The following is an 18150-nucleotide window of genomic DNA, read 5'->3' as shown; positions in this document are numbered from 1 at the left end:
CTAAGGAAGCCTTTCTAAAATCCTTCACATCCTCTGACATTCTTGCAGGCTCTCTTCCTTGGGACGTGCTTTACTTGAAGATTCTACTACAATTTGAGGTAGAACTTGGTGGTAGAGATTGTAACAATATTGCTCTCCTTTCCAAAACCTTCTCCTCATTGAGCTTCAAAACACATTCACTTGCAAACAAGAGTCAATTCCTCCTTGCACAAAGCAAACGATACTGTTGATACCAACTTGATCCAAATTGGAGCATGTTAGTAATGTTGTGCTAATTCCCCATTCAGAATATAAAAATGTGTTTGAGGTTTGTACTCCAAAATAACAAGTAAAAACATGAATTTTATGTGTGTTTACTTAAGTTAGTTTCATGAAGAAAACTTAAAACATGAAACCAAAACACTGAATGGAAGCATGCATCAAATAGTAATACATCAACCATTGATAAAGGAGTTCACCCCTCTTGGGCTACATCTCCTTGGATCAGCTCTAAAGTCGTGACCCTTTCTCATTATGCTCAATATCAAGAAAAGAAGAGTACATAAGTTGTTGAAATGGAATGGCTAGTTTCTCCTTCAAAGATACAAAAGTTCTCACTCCATACACATGTTAACCTACAATTAAACATGTAAATCTTCAACAAACACATGCATCTTAGACCAAGACCCCATACTCCAACTTCCAAGAACATAAACAGTACTACAATCCACTTAAAGTACTTAAACAAATCTCTTTCTCCATACACATATAGAGCAAAGAAGAAATAAAGCTACAATACTACTGTAATGGTTGTTGCAGAAAACACATGGAGGTTGGAAGACCCCTGCAAGGTCATCTCCACCTCCATACTCCTCCATAAACTTAATCAACACTTTGGTTGACGAAAGCACCCATAGGCTTCACTTTTCAAATAGCTTATCCAGAAGTGCTCTTTTGATCCTGAAACCTATTCCAATCAGTTCAAAATGCCCAGAAATGGAATCTAGCCTCTTTTTGCAACCCATTTGGTTGAAAATTGCCTTAGTTATGACTTCTGCTAGTCTCTCAACAATTTTCTCCTCCAAATCTATCTTACTGCCAATTAAATTCAATATCCGCAGTTAAAACTGGCAGTTCTACTGAAATCAGTTGTTTCGCCATCATTCCTGCCTATCTAGCGGTTAAGGGCCGAGTGGTCACATGCGGAGTGGTGGTCCAGTGGTTAAGGCTACGGTTCCGCAGCTTTGTCAAATATCGCAATTGCAATCAGCTATTGGCGGAGAGACGGACATCAACACTCCTTCAGAAACTGTGATCGTCGATTTAGCAGACTCAAAGAGTTATAAATTACAACTCTGAAAACATATCGCGTCCGGGACTTATCGCAATCAGAACTCATCGCATTTCGCTATCGACGATCACTGCCAGAACCATATCGCAAATCGCAATCATTTTCTGTGATTGCGATATGCAATAAATCGCATCGCAACTGGGCTTCGTCGAGGGCCGATTCTAATCATTATGCGATATGCGATTGCGATCACATCACATCGCAACCTACTTTGCGTCGGGGGCCAATTCTACTCATTATGTGATATGCGATATGCGATCGCATCACATCACGACCTACTCTGTGCTGGGGGTCGATTCTTCAGTACTTGTCCACCTCCGATATGCGATTTGCGGGGGCCAATGGCAACCTGCCACTTGGCACCTCCTGATTCGCTGGGACCTTTGCCATGTCATCTAGTCAACCCTGAACTTTGACTTGCTCTAACTTCAGCATACAAGCTCGGATTTGAGTGTCGTTCACACCGTTGGATTTAGAATGATGAGATCTTTGATCTGAAACTAAGTTTGTCAAGATTCTGACACTTTGATTGTTTGGCAAATTTTGAGCTCCTGATCACCCATTGTCTCCTACCCTTTTTGGTTTATATATCGACAAGCTTGAAGAGTGGCTAAATTCGCAAGGGGGTGAGGGTATCCATATGGGAAAGTTTGTTATAAGGCTTATTCTGTATGTAGATGACCTTATTTTGATCTCTAAATCTGCCCTTGGTTTGCAAGAGCATTTACTTTCCCTTTAGCATTTTTGTAGAAGGTGGGGATGCAAGTCAATATTAGCAAAACGAAAGTAGTGGTTTTTTCTAACAAAAGAAAAAATAACTAACATAAGTTCTACTTTGAAGGCAAACACCCTGGAAGAAGTTGTAGATTACAAATACCGCAGAATTAAATTCAACGGAAATCTGAGTTGGGACAGATGTAAAAAGAAAAGAACCTTGGGGGGTTGGAAAGCATTTTATGCTTTTCAAAATTGATGTATAGAGGTAGAGTTATGGGACTGAAAAACCACTCAACCCCTTTTTGGGCTTTTAATGATTTTGGTGATTCTATATGGTTGTGGACTGTGGGCCAACAGTACATCCGACATGCAGTGGAAACAAATTGAGAAAAATCAGAAGCACTTGATTACAAACAAATTAAAATTTAAAGTGCAATTCCTTATGCTATCTTGTTAGCTAAAACAGGGGTTGCTCCTATTGAAACAATTGCTATGGTGTGAGTCATAAGGTATTTAAAAAAATTTGAGCAAAGGGAAGATGGAAGATGGCCTAAGGTTGTCTTTAATGACATATTGTGGAAAAAAAAAACTTGGATGCAGCAAAATAACAAATGGTTTAGTAAATGGGGTATTTGCTTGAACATGTGTCCCACAAACAGTAAAGAGAAACGATTTTTTTATGGATAAGTTCCATAAGCGTGCTTGGGATAAGGAGCTAGGGAGAAAGAAAAAGTATTATATTGAAGAGTTTAATCCCACTCATAATCATCAACAAAAAGCATACATAGAGGCTTAATATTGATTGGAGAGCCAAAATTCTTATTGCTCAGTCAAGGACTAATTCTCATCAACTTCGTTGTGAAACAGGGCGCTAGAAAAGGAAAAAATAAGTGTGGGAGGAAAGATTATGTATTTTTTTCTCTTCCGGAAAAGTGGAAACATAAGAGCATTTCATTTTAGAATGTGCGGTCTTCAAATACAACAAGGAAAGTTATGTAGATATTCTGGTAGCTAGCTCTTGGGATAATTTATTTAGTGAGGGGTGTGTCGAGAAGCTAGGAGTGTTTATTATGAGACTTCACAGGAAAAGGGTTGAATACAAGAATTAGATGGTGAAGCGATTTGTCCCATATGCTATATTTAGCCTTGTGGACATTAAAATAATTTATTTCTTTATTTTTTGCAGGGAGAAGAGACATTAGGTTAGATGAATATTCAGAGGTTATATAAAATATATATATTTAAAAAAGGTCTTAAATGCTACAAAAAAAAAATTAATAAATAATGTATATAAATAAATAATTGATAAATAAAATAAATAATAATTAATTAAGACGAAATCTCTTAAGTGTGGCGACCTTGGCGATTTAATCTCGTGCTCTCTTGGAGAGGCAATTTGCTCTAAGTGCTTTATGTTGGCGTCGCTAGTTTTAATGAAGACTCTTGGCGTAAGAATGTGGTGATTCTTACCTTAGTTTCCTGACCTTCTAATGGTGTTACTGCATGTAAAATGATGTATCTCTCTAGTTTCTAGTTCAATAGATCAACATGCTTAGTTTACTCATTTGGTTGAAGACTTGAGCTCCCAGATCAATCATTGTGAGATCCTACAAACTCTTTGTTACCACAAAACAAAAAAACAAAAAAAAACAAAAACAAAAAAAACAACATAATATAAAAGGGTAAAGAAAGCTATATATAAATATATATATATATATTTATATATATATAAAGTTAATATATTTGTTTATAATGAAAAATAAGATAATGACATTATTAAATAAATAAAATATAAATAAGTAATGAGAAATAAAAGTGAATATAATAAGTATTAATAGAAGGAAAAAAGGACCAAACATTTTTATTAGAACCAATCAAATATAGTGTATGAAAAATTAACATATATGAATATAAATTATAGATCTATACCAATATAATACTATATGTGTATATATAATAACCTTAAATATAGAGATAAAATTATTCTAAAAATTATATATGATGATGATAATGATGATGGTTAATGTCCACAAAGACCAATATGGTCTATCGGATCTTAATAAAGTAAGTGGGTAACTTGTTGTAGCTCTTTTATTTTTGATAAGTTAGCCATTAGTTGAAAAAATAAAAAATGCCATAAAAAATGATAAGTTAAGATATGGACCAAAAAACAAAATTGAAACTAAAAAAGTTAGGATTTATTATCATTTTAGGTCCATATCATTAAAATGATAGGGTAGTTGCTATAAAAAAGGAAGGCAAAAAAAAAATGTTAGATAAGCAATAAAAAGAATAATATTTGCTTTAGAAAATAAAAATTAAGGCTGCTAGCTCAAACACGCCTTTAAAATTGTTGTTTAATTTAAAATAATGTTTAAATTCCTTAATCGGGGTTTAATTATTGTTTAAACTTGATCGCTTTGCAAAAAGGTCATAACGTATGATGGGCAGAAGTGACAAAATGTCAAATCAATATCAAATAACCATCGGAAACCTTTCAATGGATATCATTCACTCCACCCGAATCAATAGCGGAGGAAGCCTTTCGGCCCCCCTACGGTCGTTTCCCGTTAACGTGAAGGGGGGGGAGGGTTCCAAAAAGTAGTTTTAATGGCTGCCCTCTTTTGCTACGTGGCACTCCCGCAGTGTTTCAGGCCCCCAAAGCACAAAACCATAAACCACCGCACCCCCCAACCGAAATCCGCCGGAGGTTTTCCTTCCTTCCAACCATTGACCTTCTTCCCGTGCCATGTCATAGACCCGTTATCCCCTCCTCCATACGAAATCTGCCACGTCACTAGTCCGTTATATCTCACCCATTCACCACCTGCCACGTCGCAAAGTCGTTGCGCCCTACGCTCCAAAGCCGTTGCTAGCCTCAGTTAACTATTTAATCTCCCGTTAGACATTAATTCTCGCTCCTTTGCAAATTATTTGCCTACGGCTAGATTTAAACAGTAAATTAAGCCCGATTTCACCTATAAATATCCCATGGCTCTACTCTTTACCACTTTTCCGCTTCCATCCATACACCAAAAGCTTTATTCGCCACTCTGTGTATATTTTCCCCTGTCACCCGTCTTTTAGATAAAACAGTTTCAGAGTTTCCGCCTGCAACAAGATGGCTCCTAAAGCTAAAACACAGAAGATTGTCGAAGAAGGGAATCCATCCACAACATTGCTTGATTTAGATCACCTTCCCCTTGTAGACTCCTTGTTCAAAGTCACTGACTGTGAATGCGAATTTGATTTCCACAAATTGCATTTATGGTTAAACCATAAGTATTTAGACAAAGAAGATCCCATTTGTTTCTGGGAAACACCTTTGCCCTTGTACTCTTTTCCCAAGACTCATCACTTCCCTGATATGATTAGTTGGTGTCAAGCCAGGTATGATCCTGTACAAAGAACAATGATGACTAATGATGGAAAAATCATGATCACCATTACTGCTCAGAGTATAAACCAAATGTTAATGATACCTTCATCTGACTCCCTCAGCCATTTTTCACCAACAGCTCTCATGGACCTTTACAATAAACTTACCTTCCCACAGAGAGCCCTTATCTTTGAACTTTTTCTACCAGAAGATGTTGAATTACCCAAGAGAAATCCACCTTATTCATCTTCTATGTTCCCTGAAGCCACTAGACATATCATCTCCCTACTATCATACCTCCTAGGTTATGAAAATGATCAACTTGTTGATGAATCCATCCTTGGATTCTTTTCCATTTTCAACAAAGAATATCAACCAACTTTCATGTATAATTATAGCCAGTTCTTGGCTGATAATATACATGAACAATTTATGAATTTTACCACACAAGGAGTTTTCAGATATAGCTCAGTCATAATCCATTTGATTTTGTTTCAACAGGGAGATTCATTGCACATTCAATTTAATAGGCAAGATGAGCAGGGAGTGAATCAATTAGTGATTCACTGGATAGAGTTAGTGAAAGCAACATCAACAAAGTTTACATTCTCTCAGTTCATAGATTCTTTTGTACATCCAGTTCTTCAATTACTCAATAGCCAGGCAGAGCCCAGAATTGGGGAAGAGATTAGGAAGACATTGCACTTATCAGAACAAACCAAGACTGGTGACTAGTATCTATACCAGAACTACACTGAAATTAGAATATATGGCAATGAGTTAGCTCCATACAAACTGCCTAAGTATGTGCCAATGAGGATATTCTCACTGGAATACATCAGGCAGATGATAAATATGGATGAAGTCCATTTTGTCTCAAGTAAGAAAAAGTCACAGTTCAAACTCAAGGCCAAGGTAGGAACATTTATCTGTAATACTAGGTCTGCAGGTATAGAGGCAGACAGATTATTAAAAAGCATGAATCTCTAGCCAAGCTTCACTTGGTCCTATGATCCTTTTGGGATCATTTCAGCCCTTAGAGTTCAGTTGAAGGCAACACCTTACAACCATACTCCCAGGCCAGAATTGGAGAAGTTTATGAACTAGGAGCAGTGGTCTGAAGGGACTCTTTTAGAAGCAGATGAACATGTTATAACCACTCCACAGGTAAATACTCCAGTCACTCAGAGTACTCAACACAAAAGAGCCAGAGAGGAAACTCAGTCAGCTACAGAATCAGTTAAAGAGTACTATATACTACAAAATAAATTGAACACTAGATTGTCACTGTCATCAGGGAGAAAGCCACCAGAAATCATTGATCTTGGAGATTTAGAAGATGTTTCATCAGCAGGGACCACTGATCCCAAACCTCCTTCTACTTCTTCAACTCCTTCTTCAACTGAACCAATGGAGATTATTCAGTCAACTAAGACCAGCTCAACAGAAGATACTAATATCTTCTCAACATTTTTGGAAATCAAACAGAAAAATGAAAGTCTTAAATCACAAGTATACAATCAGTTTTGGAAACAGACATCCACTTCTTAGCACAGACTTCTCTCTGCCTTTGACAGTGAAAGAGGAAGGATGCAAATGGCATTTTTGCAAGCTCAAATTCCATTTCCCAAATCTACAGCAGATTACAAGAAGACCATATTTTTATTTGATGTAAACCAGATACATCCTATTGACCAAATGGATTTGCATAGGCAATCAAGGGAAATGTTATTTTCAACAATGACTACAACTGCCATGTCTCTTTCAAAGCTCAAAACTGCCTTGTCAAATGTGCAGTCACAACTTAAGATTGAAAAACTATCATCTTTAGCTAAAGATAACAAATTAAAGTCTTTAGAAGATATTATTATCAAAATTGGATATGATCCCTAGGACTGTAAAGCGATTGAAGAAATACTCCAGAAGAAGAATATAGAGATAATAGCTTTGAAGAAACAATTGAAACTACCTTCAACTGAGTATCCCCAAACCAAAGAGATGGCAGAAAATGAACAGCATGGGGAGGAGATGTTGAAGCTCATTATTGAGCAAAACATACAGATCAAGAAAATGGAAGAGAAAATAGAACAATTGCTTAAGGAAAAAGAGGCATCACAAATTGCTGTGACCTTAGTGACATCAATTCCCATAGAAAGTACAGAGCCAAGCTCATCTCCTACTAACATTGCTCCATCTTCAGCAACAGTTGAAACAACAAGGATATCACAAGAGTTACAGGCACAAAAACAACAAAATGAAAAGTTACTCCAAAAGTTCCAAGCCCTAGAGTCACAAAAGGTAAAGAATGATACCTTGTATGTAGAGGAAATGCAAAAATCACACAGGTTAGAACAAAGGGTTAAAAAATTAGAGAGTAAGACTCTAATGGCATACACTTTGGCCCAGGCCAAAGAGGACATCTAGTTAAATATCATCCACTCCATAACAGAAATATGGCCATCTATTCAAAGTATTTTTGAGAAGCAAGAATTGATTGCTAGATGAAAAACAGAGATAGATAATCAGAGGGTAGCATTGGGCACAAAACCCAAAGAAGCAGCAAGGATGATCAAAGTACTAAACTCTAAGACAAGGCAACAATTACAAGAGATAAATATTCCAGATAGGACAACTACTATTTTGGAGATTAAGAAAGTCCTAATGAAGAAGAATCTACTGACTCAGCTAAAAGAAAAATGTGAAGCTTTGAACATTGCAGTCAAAAGGTTTCATTCTAAATTCAGTATTTTGAAAAAGAAAGGTTTACCAGAGTTAGTGACATCAGATGATCAGCTAGTAAAATTGGATGATTACTGTGAAAGATTATATACTATTGCAGCAGACAACAGTCAATTTGCAGGGATAAAAAGACAGATTACTGGCAAAGAGTTTTTGGAAGCTTTGAGCCCTGACCTCACAATCAAATATGAAGTTGGACATCTTTTTCTCACTAAACCCAATTTTGAAAGATATACCGAAGTTGATGAGATACTTAGAAGAATGGTAAATCTGGAGATACCAAGTGAGTAGAGGTGGGATCAATTGTGTGAAACAATTGATTAACTTTCCATTCCAACAAGAAGACATCACAACAGTTTTGAAGGAACAATCATCAACAACTTCCTACCTAATAGGGACACATCATTCAACAATTTTCTTTTCCTATTTTCTTTCAAGCTATTTTTGTAATTAGTTTAGGATATTTTGTTCACTATCCAAACTAGTATAAATAACTCTCTTCTACGAGTTATTAAAGGTGGTACCTTTCCATAAGCAATTTTGTAAAGCATTGATGTACAAGCTTTTTCTAGATCACTGATAATAAAGCAAAGGATTCTGAATTTGATATCATACAATCTCGTTTTCTTCTGTAAGTTTTTCATGTGTTCCATTCATTCTGTTAATTTGCATATGTTTAAGTTTTACAGAGATATTAGGTGAGAATAAATGTGTTACAGTTATTCTTAAAATTCCTTTATGAAGTTATTATTATAAAGAGATTGAGATATTGGACTGTCTATCTGAAATGCTCCCTCTAAATCATAAATTGTCAGTATCTTATGTAATTTTAAGCATATTTTGTTTAACTTCTGAACATCGGTCAAAGGTTTTCCCACTTATGATGATTTAGCTTTCTATCTGAAATTTAAATTAATCATATCTCCTTACTATTCTTTCTGCACATCTTATCAACTTAAATCATTGTGTGAAGTTAAATAGCAGCCCTTTGGTTATTTATTAGTACTATCTAAAAAGGTTAAATACATCATTCTTATAATTTGTTTTATGTATTGGTCCTCCATAAAAACCAAAACCCAAAACCCCAAAACAAATATCTTAGATGCTCTGGCATGATCAATTGACCATTATCATCTCAGAGGTACAACATCAATCTGGTGTCGTTGTCGGGGACTCGAATTTGATTAGTTTTCCTGGGACAACAATATAAATCCTATTCCTTTAAAGGTGACTAAAGGACTAGATAGGTCAAAATTCTTCACCTGGCGACTCCACTGTGCCAAACTGGCACCTTTTAAGCACACTAGATCCCATTCTGAATCTGACACAGTTAGTCCTCTGTCAGACCCATAAAAACTTGTGAGAAGGGCCAATTCCAAAAGAAGACTTCAACCATCTTCTTCTTCTTCAGCCCTATAGTCTGAAGATATATTATCATCAGATCCCTTAAGGAACATTCCATCCAATCCAGATTGGACACAATTATCACCTAGGGTTTCTGAACTTTTAGGTAAGGGAGTTGATTTTAAATCAGCTTTCCTTATTCACTCACTTGAAACATGTCAAGAACCCTCACTACCATTAGGATCACCTAAATCTGAGGTTGAATTAGGTGTTCATTTACCTGAATTCAAACCTATAGACTTCATATCCCCCACTACTTATTCATTCCCTTCTACTTCTAAACAACCTGAAGAAACCTTCTCTGTATACTCAAACCCACTCTTTGAAACAAAAGAGGACATTCACTCACAGGTTTAGAAGCTAGTTATTAGGACTCCCTTAAAATCATTTAGGAGATATCCTCCTTCATCTCCTCCTTCTTCACCTCCACACATATATACACCTTCTTTATCACCATCTTCCTCTTTTTCTTCTTCATCATCTACACAAACACCTCATACACCATCTTCTACTATGGCATTCCAACCCATTGTACATGCTAGATATGCAGCTTTAGTTTTGCCTCAAAACCTCGATGCATTCCCTCCTAGATATTTAAAACACCTTCCTAGGTATAATGGAGAAACTGGTTCCTCAGCTGAGGACCATCTTCAATCATTTCTTGATTTTGCAGATAATATGAACATAGAACAAGAAAATGTTTATATGAGGTTGTTTGTCCAATCTCTTGAGGGAAATGTTAGAACCTGGTTTAGGCAGTTACCTACCAATTCCATTAGGTCATGGGAGGAGTTAACAAATATATTCAAAAACCAATGGGGTGTGAAGAAAGACCCTCTTTACTTTTTGAATGAGTTTGAAGAACTAAAACGAAACTTTGGTGAACCTGTAGCTGATTTTATTAAAAGGTTCAACAAACTTTACCATAAGATGCCCCTTGATTGCAAACCCCCTGTAGCAGCAACCAAATCTAGGTTTTCAAAAGCCTTTGAAGATGATTTTGTTGTAATGTTGAGAGAAAGAACTTCTAGGACTCTTGAAGACATGCAGACTAATGCTATAGAGGTGGAAGCAAATAGGGCTGCTAAAGAGGAAAAGGCCCAAAGAAAGCTTAAATCTAGTCAAGAGGCCTCTACTTCTTCAAAAACTAAAACTGAAGATTCCAAAATTGATGAGATCACTTCACTGCTTAGAAATATATCCAATAGAATTTCCAAGATTGAAACTCAACCCAAAACAGTTCAACAGACGGTCACTCGACCTCAAAATCAGAATCAAGGTCAATACAAAAGAGCTCCACAATTACAAATTCTTCAAAGACCTAGTAATGATCAGCAAGTTCCAACTCCTTTATTGATCAATGATCAACAACCTGATGACAATACCATGACTATCACTGAAGACATTAACAATATGGATACCTCTTCTGGTCAGACCACTATTGTTCCTCTTTCACAGAATAAACAAGTTCAAGAAGATCAAGAATCCTCACAGATTTCCAAGTACCATGCCTTCTCTGAATTTCTAATTGCTGAGCTAAATAAAAGATATGATCTCAGACCTAGACCTGGCCCCAGAAGACCTCTTAAGGAACCTCCAATAATTCAACCTCATACCAAAGCTGTTGAGACTCAGACAACTACTATTCGACCATTAAATCAGTCAACTGATACAACTCAAATTGATAAAACTGCCTTAACTACATTTAATGTTGAAAAGGAGTTAGAAAGAGTTAAGATCCCTATACCACTTTCATAACTTTAAAAAAACTCTGGATATAAAAATCAAGTTTCCAAATGGATACAACACATCTATGTTGATGCTGAAAGCGATGTTATTAGCCTTCAGGATGAAAAACCAGTAGTTATTTTTTGTCCTAGCTCAGATATGATAGATGAAATAGTACCCCCTTTCTATGTGACACTAAAGGCAAAGGATTCCATGTTATACAATTGTATGCTTGATTCTGGAGCATCACATAATCTCATATCAAAAACCATCATGGATCATTTAAATCTTGACATAACTAGATCCTATCATGATTTATATACCTTTGATTCCAAGAGGGTACCTTGTCTAGGATTGATTAAGGATTTAATAGTCACTCTTGCCCAAATCCTAGTAAAAAGCATAGTATTAGATATAGTTGTCACTGACATCCCTCCCAAATTTGGAATGCTCCTTTCAAGGCCTTGTTGTGCCAAATTAGGGGGAACTCTTCGGATGGACATGTCTTATGCCACTATTCTGGTTTATGGGGGAGAAAAACTTAGGTTGTATAGAGAAGTTAGATTTGTGCACACTGTATGCAAAATAGATCAACCAAGGAACCACCCCATCTATGCAATTGATCAAGATTTTAGTTGCTTCCAACTCTCTTCAGATCAAATACATGAATCTCAAGAAAAAATTGAAGATGTAGTTGAAAACCCTATATCAAATCAAACTAATGTATGGAAGCTATTCTTTGATGCTTCTTGTACAAAGGATGGAGTAGGGGTTGTGGCAGTATTAATCTCACCAGAAAAAGAAAACATTACACAATCATGTAAAGTTGATTTTGAAGTTACCAACAATGTAGCAGAATATGAGGCTTTCCTTCTAGGACTACAGTTAGCCAAGAGTTTAAAGGTACACAATCTGAGTGTTTTCATTGAATTCGAACTCATTGTGAGACAGGTTAGGAATATTTGCCAAACAAAGCATCCTAGGCTTAGGTCTTATCGAAATGAGATTTGGGATTCCATTGAAAATTCCTTTAATGCCTTCAACATAACTTATGTCCCTAGAAATGAAAACATACATGCATATTCTTTGGCTATCTCTGCAAGATCATTCAAGATTCCAGATCAAACACAAGTGTTATACCAAATCCAAGTCAAATACAGGCCATCCATACTAGATAACCAAAAGCATTAGCAAGTGTTTGAGGATGATGAACAACTAAAATATTTCCTTCAAGTTGTAGGTGAATTTTCTCTTCTGCAAATTGATGAAGACAATCTTGACATGATTAATCCTCAAGCTAATGATGATCTAGAACTAAACTCCAAGATTGCAGACCATGACATCATACAATTATCAAACAACTTCATTCCTAAAGGGTTAATTCCTTTAGAGAAATTATTCGATTATAATGATGTCCCTCGAAACCCTCCATCCATTTCTCCTGAAGATGACATCGAAGAAATCAATATTGGAACCCAAGAACAAGTGAAAAATATAAAAATCTCTACATCTTTAACCCCAGAAGTTAAAAATGAATATCTTAAGTTACTTAAAAAATACAAAGATGTTTTTGCTTGGTCTTATGCTGATCTTAAAACCTATGACACATCCCTCATTGAACATAAGATCCCATTAAAAACTGAAGCTAAACCCTACCAACAAAATCTTAGAAGAATTAACCCAGTTCTTCTACCAATTATTGAGAAAGAGCTTAAGAAAATGTTAGATGCACAAATTATTCTTCCACTAAGATATTCTAATTGGATTGCCAACCTAGTACTTGTTAGGAAAAAGAATGGTGAAATTAGACTCTGTGTTGATTTTAGAAACTTAAATAAAGCATCACTAAAAGATAACTATCCCTTACCTAAAATGGATCAGGGACTTCAACAAGTTTCTGGAGCTAACAAACTTTCTATGTTAGATGGTTTTTCTGGTTATAATTAGATTATGGTCGACAAGGAGGATAGGCAAAAGACTGCCTTCACAACACCTTGGAGTACTTTCATGTATGCTAGGATGCCTTTCGGTTTGACGAATGGAGGAGCTACATTCCAAAGAGCTATGGATATAGCTTTTGTAGGCTAGGTAAATAAATTTATTGTTATTTATCTTGATGATCTTACGGTCTTTCCTAAATTTGATAAAAAAACATTTAAAGCACTTGATGAAAGTTTTTGAAAGATGTAGGAAATTCATAATATCGTTGAATCCAAAGAAGTCTCTATTTTCTATCACAGAAGGGAAATTGATTGGCCATATAATTTCTAAAAATGGAGTAGTCATTGATCCAAATAGAGTATCAACCATTCAGACATTATCATTACCAAGAAATAAAAAGGAAGTTCAGGCTTTTCTTGGTAAAATCAACTTTTTAAGAAGATTCATACCCAATTATGCTGAAATTGTCAAAGATATAACTGATATGCTTAAGAAGGGTCATGAAGTTAAATGGACTGTCTCTTCCAGACATGCATTTGATCAAATCAAGAAAGCTATTTCTGAAGCTCCAACCTTGGCCAGTCCTGATTATACCAAACCATTCAGTATCTTTTCCTTTGCCTCTGAAACAACCCTTGTTGCTGTTTTACTACAAAAGAATGAAGATTCCCATGACCAACCTATAGCCTTTTTTAGCAAAGTCATGAGAGATGCTGAGCTCAAATATGACATAATTGAGAAGCAGGCTTATGCCCTAGTCCAGTCTTTGAAATCTTTTAGGATGTATGTTCTACATTCAACCATCATAGCCTATGTTCCCAACAGTGCTGTTAAAATTGTTCTCACTCAACCAGATACTAATGGGAGGAGAGGTAGATGGATCACTCAAATTTTGGAGTATGATCTAACTATCAAAACCACAAAGCTAGTAAAGGGTCAAGGATTAGCTAAGCTTCTAGTTGAGTCCAATTGTAAAGTGCTAGGCATCAACTCTGTTTTGGAAATACCAGGGGAGAATCCACAAGAACCTTCCCAAAATTCAAATGAGAAGAACCCACAAGAACCTTCTGTCTATGCAGAAGGGGAGAATCCACAAGAACCTTCCCAGCATCCTGAAGAAAAGAATCCACAAGAACCTTTACCTTCAGATCAGACCATTTCTGTACATATTGATGAGAAATTTCTTTTATCAAATTGGTATCAAGATATTGTAAATTTCTTGATTCATTTTGAATGTCCTACATCATTTTCCAAAAGTCAATGTAAAACTCTCAAATTGAAAGCAGTCAAATACTGTATCATAAATGCAAATATGTACTGGAAAGACCCACTCAATATCTTGTTATTATGTTTAATAGAATCAGAGACCAAAGGGATCATTGATCAGTTTCATGTAGGATTTTGTGGAGGACATTATGCTTGGAGAGCAACAACATATAAGATATTAAGGGCGGGATTTTATTGGCCAACATTGTTCTTACAAGTAGGAGCAAAGGTCAGAAGTTGTGTCCCTTGTCAAATGTTTGCTGGTAAGCAAAAACTGCCAGCTCTTCCACTAATCCCAACACTGGTCTCAACACCTTTTCTCCAATGGGGATTAGATTTTATTGGAGAGATTCATCCTACTTCAAGCAATCAGCATAGATGGATCCTCACTGCAACAGACTACTTTACTAAATGGGTGGAAGCAATTCCAGTAAGAAATGCTATTGATGCAGTAGTGATCAAATTCATTGAAGAAAACATTTTATCCAGGTTTGGTTGCCCAAGCCAGATTGTTACTGACAATGCCACAACATTTTCCAGTGTTAAAATGATTGAGTTTTGCCAGAAATATCAGATTTTGTTACACCATTCAACTCCATATTATCCTCAAGGTAATGGTCTTGCAGAATCATCTAATAAAAGTCTGGTAAAGGTTATCAGAAAAACTTTAGTAGATCATAAAAAGAGCTGGGACACTCATCTAATTTATGCAGTCTGGGCAAACAGGATTACTCCAAAGAGATCTACTGGAAAATCTCCTTTTCAGTTAGTTTATGGGAAAGATGCAATTTTCCCTACCAACTTGGCTTTCCTTGTTTTAAAGTTTCTGTAGGAATCAACTGATGAACCTAATGATTTTTCAAGGAGGATAAATCAAATCATTGAATTAAATGAGAATAGAGATGAAGTCCAATACAAATTGAAAAAATATCAGAATAAAATGAAGAGCCTATTTGATAGAAGAGCCAGGGAAAGGGACTTCAAGGAGGGAGATTTAGTTCTAAGATGGGATTCCAGAAGAGAAGACAAAGGAAAACATGGAAAGTTTGACAACCTATGGTTTGGACCTCTAGCTATTGCTGAAGTAAAAGGGAACAACACTTTTGTGTTACAAAATCTAGAGGGACAATATTCCACATTTCCTATTAATGGAAGATTTCTGAAGCATTATATTCAGTATTGAGAAGTTGAAGTAGATTTTACTATCATCATTGTAATAAGTTCGTTTTTTATCTTCCTTTTCAACTGTCAGTATGATTTTTTACAGCAAAGACTCCAGAGCCCGAGGAGAAGGCACATGGATCTGCAAGTTCTTTGCATTCTACAGGAGAAAGCAATCCCTAGTTGGAGCCGATGTTGTAGCTCTTTTATTTTTGATAAGTTAGCCATTAGTTGAAAAAATAAAAAATGCCATAAAAAATGATAAGTTAGGATATGGACCAAAAAACAAAATTGAAAATAAAAATGTTAGGATTTATTATCATTTTAGGTCCATATCATTAAAATGATAGGGTAGTTGCTCTAAAAAAGGAAGGAAAATAAAAAATGTTAGATAAGCAATAAAAAGAAGAATATTTGCTTTAGAAAATAAAAATTAAGGCTGCTAGCTCAAACGCACCTTTGAAATTGTTGTTTAGTTTAAAATAATGTTTAAATTCCTTAATCAGGGTTTAATTATTGTTTAAACTTGATCGCTTTGCAAAAAGGTCATAACGTATGATGGGCGGAAGCGACAAAATGTCAAATCAATATCAAATAACCATCGGACACCTTTCAACGGATATCATTCACTTCGCCCGGATCAACGGCAGAGGAAGCTTTTCGGCCCCCCTTCGGTTGTTTCCCGTTAACATGAAGAGGGGGGGGGGGGGGGTTTGAAAAGCAGTTTTAATGGCTGCCCTCTTTTTCTACGTGGCACTCCCGCAGCGTTTCATGCCCCCAAAGCACAAAACCATAAACCACCGCACCCCCCCTCCCCCCGAAATCCCACCGGCGGTTTTCCTTTCTTCCAATCGTTGACCTTGTTCCCGCGTCGTGTCATAGACCCATTATCCCCTCCTCCATACAAAATCCGCCACATCACTAGTCTGTTATATCTCACCCATTCACCACCCGCCACGTCGCAAAGCCGTTGCGCCCTATGCTCCAAAGCCGTTGCTAGCCTCAGTTAACTGTTTAATCTCCCATTAGACATTAATTCTCACTCCTCTGCAAATTAATTGCCTACGACTAGATTTAAACAGTAAATTAAGCCTGATTTCACCTATAAATATCCCATGGCTCTACTCTTTACCACTTTTCCGCTTCCATCCATACACCAAATCTTTATTCGCCACTTTGTGTATATTTTCCCTGTCACCCGTCTTTTAGATAAAACAGTTTCCGAATTTCCCCCTGCAGCAAGATGGCTCCTAAAGCTAAAACACAGAAGATTGTCGAAGAAGGGAATCCATCCACAACATTGCTTGATTTAGATCACCTTCCCCTTGTAGACTCCCTGTTTAAAGTCACTGACTGTGAATGCGAATTCGATTTCCACAAATTGCATTTATGGTTAAAGCAGAAGTATCTAGACAAAGAAGATCCCATTTGTTTATGGGAAACACTTTTTCCCTTGTACTCTTTTCCCAAGACTCATCACTTCCCTGATTTGATCACTTGGTGTCAAGCCAGGTATGATCTTGTACAAAGAACAATGATGACTCAGGATGGAAAAATCCTGATCACCATTACTGCTCAGAGTATAAACCAAATGTTAATGATACCTTCATTTGACTCCCTCAACCATTTTTCACCAGCAACTCTCATGGACCTTTACAATAAACTTACCTTCCCACAGAGAGCCCTTATCTTTGAACTTTTTCTGCCAGAAGATGCTAAATTACCCAAGAGAAATCCACCTTATTCATCTTCTATGTTCCCTTAAGCCACTAGACATATCATCTCCCTACTATCATACCTCCTAGGTTATGAAAATGATCAACTTGTTGATGAATCCATCCTTGGATTCTTTTCCATTTTCAGCAAAGAATATCAACCAGCTTTCATGTATAATTATAGCCAGTTCTTGGCTGATAATATACATGAATAGTTTATGCATTTTACCACACAAGGAGTTTTTAGATATAGCGTAGCATATTCTATTTGATTTTGTTTCAAAAGGGAGATTCATTGCACATTCAATTTAATAGGAAAGATGAGCATGGAGTGAATCAATTAGTGATTCACTGGACAAAGTTAGTGAAAGCAACATCAACAAATTTTACATTCTCTCAGTTCATAGATTCTTTTGTACATCCAGTTCTTCAATTACTTAATAGCCAGGCAGAGCCCAAGATTGGGGAAGAGATTCCTATTGCACTTATCAGAACAAACCAAGACTGGTGACTGGTACCTGTACCAGAACTACACTGAAATTAGGATATATGGCAGTGAGTTAGCTCCATACAAACTGCCTAAGTATGTGCCAATGAGGATATTCTCACTGGAATACATCAGGCATATGATAAATATGGATGAATTCCATTTTGTCTCAAGTAAGAAAAAGTCACAGTTCAAACTCAAGGCCAAGGTAGGAACATTTATCTGTAATACTAGGTCTGTAGGTACAGAGGCAGACAAATTATTAAAAAGCATGAATCTCCAG

This window comes from Pinus tabuliformis, chromosome 3_1, assembly GCF_031772625.1.
Source record: "Pinus tabuliformis cultivar Carrire ecotype Pingquan chromosome 3_1, CPIR1, whole genome shotgun sequence".
Lineage (NCBI taxonomy): Eukaryota > Viridiplantae > Streptophyta > Pinopsida > Pinales > Pinaceae > Pinus > Pinus tabuliformis.
This window is presented reverse-complemented; position numbering follows the sequence as displayed.